Source organism: Tamandua tetradactyla, chromosome 1 (assembly GCF_023851605.1).
Source record: "Tamandua tetradactyla isolate mTamTet1 chromosome 1, mTamTet1.pri, whole genome shotgun sequence".
Classification (NCBI taxonomy): domain Eukaryota; kingdom Metazoa; phylum Chordata; class Mammalia; order Pilosa; family Myrmecophagidae; genus Tamandua; species Tamandua tetradactyla.
This window is the reverse complement of record NC_135327.1, coordinates 62,664,397-62,666,420: the sequence shown is the minus strand read 5'-3', so window position 1 is coordinate 62,666,420 and position 2,024 is coordinate 62,664,397. Positions and strand designations below refer to the sequence as shown.

The 2,024-nt window shown below is 39.3% G+C and overlaps 1 pseudogene; it reads right to left on the bottom strand.

Annotated features, from left to right (window-relative positions):
* Nucleotides 1-725: 725 nt before the first annotated feature.
* Nucleotides 726-877, bottom strand: LOC143653516 (U1 spliceosomal RNA; annotated as a pseudogene).
* Between the last annotated feature and the right edge of the window lie 1,147 nt (nt 878-2,024).

The window sequence follows — 2,024 nt, the reverse complement described above, 5'->3', positions numbered from 1 at the left end:
CCAGGAAGTTGCCCGCGGGGGAGGGGCATCGGTCACCGGCCGCCGCCACCTGTGGAATTCCCCACCGGACCAGGAAGCCGCCCACAGGGGAGGGCCACCACAGCTTGGGTAGCCCTCTGATCCGAGACTCGTAGCCGGACCAGGAAGCCGCGCACAAAAGAGGGGCGCCGGCCACCTCGGCTTGGGAAACTTGCCTCTCCGAGACTCTCAGCCGGCCCAGGAAGGAGGGAGGGAGGAGCTCCAGCCACCACAGCTGCCGCTGCTCGGGAAATCACGCACCGCTCGGGGATCTCACCGCAGCCGAGTCTTGCAGTCAGACTAACCAGTCCAGACTGGGGTACACTGTGTGTCCATTCCCTGCTGTGGCCCCAGGAGCTGTTCTGCACTGTTTCAGTTCACCTAGTAGTTGCTTTGGAGTAGGAACTAAGATGTACCTACCTTACTAAGTTGCCATCTTGGCCCCCAAAACATAAATTTATAGATGACTGTTAGACCTTGAAATCTAATGGAGTTTGCCCTGCTGGAGTTCAGAATTGTTTGGCATCTGTGATCCCAGTTTCCCTTCCAATTTCTAACTTTGGAATGGGAATTTCTGTCCTATGCCTGTCCCTCCATTGTAAATTGGAAGCCAATAACTTGTTTTCTAGATTAACAGGTTCGCAGGCAGAAGGCAATTGTGCTCCAGGACAGATCACACCCATAACTGATTTTTTTTTCAGGTGAAAGTGAGAATGTGATCCTCAACTACCACAAATTATCCAGTCAGGTTGCCCAGATTTGGGGAAATCTCAGGGGTCAGTACATCTGAACTGCAGTGGATAAGCCTCTCCCTGGAAAAACCTTCATAATCATGGTATCTACCTTGCCAGGTCAGCATCACATAAACAATTGATATGATTTTGTACTTAGCATTGTCATTGAAATGACTTAAAGTTTTTATGATGTTGTATGTGATATATATATTTTGCAAAAGAAAGAATAATATATATGTATCCATACGTAGATAGATAGATAGATAGATAGATAGATAGATAGATAGATAGATAGATAGATAGATAGATAATTTGTCTCCTAAATCATGAATGCTATAGACTTTGAGTAAGGTAAAATTGATTTTGCGTTCCTACTAATGATTAGGTTAATGAAAAACCCAGTAGAATCATTTTGTATGGCATGTACACCAAGATTATTAATGGGGAGGAGATATTTACAAACCAATTTAATCATCAAGTAGCTGATTGGAGACTTCTTCAAGGCAAGTTCAGTATCATTGAAAAATAGGGGGAGAAAAGTAGACCCAGAATAAACCCTGAGCATGATGAGTTTTGCAGTAAGCTATGAGACTGAGATAAACTGCTATCTAACCTACATAGCAATTACTATTATAATTAAATAATTTACCACAAGATTGGGCTATTAATAAATTTCCCTAATAGAAGATAAGTTGTATAATGTCTTACTTGTCACTGAACCTAGAAAGGTATAGTGAATGTATAGTAAAGAGTCAGTAAAAAACATGTAATAAATTAATGATCGTAAAAGGATTTTACAGTTTTCTTGATTATAATTATTTTTTTGCACTTTCATTATTAATTTCTTTCTTATCTTTAGTCTTGCATTATTTAAACTCTCATATAAATTTTTTTTTATTTTACTCATTAAAAGATTTAATGCTATGTAGCCTATCGCCTTTATTCAATTTCAGCTGCATCACAAGTTGCAATACTTTTTTTGTGATAAAAAAGTACATGTAATAGTAACATGTAGTTTAAATGGAAGCCATTCAAATTGGCATAATTTTAAAAGTAGATCTATCTACTGTTCACTAGTCTCCCAGGGCTCCTGTCCAGAGGGACTCAATGAGAGTCTATTTTCAAAAATGTTTTAAGCATTATTCCTTGCAAATACAAGCATATTAACCTATATGTTTGTTTTTATTTTACACATGTAAAAGTTTTCTTTTTACTACTCAGCATCTTGAAGGTCTTTCCATACTAATTGATTTAGAACTAATTCCTTCTCAG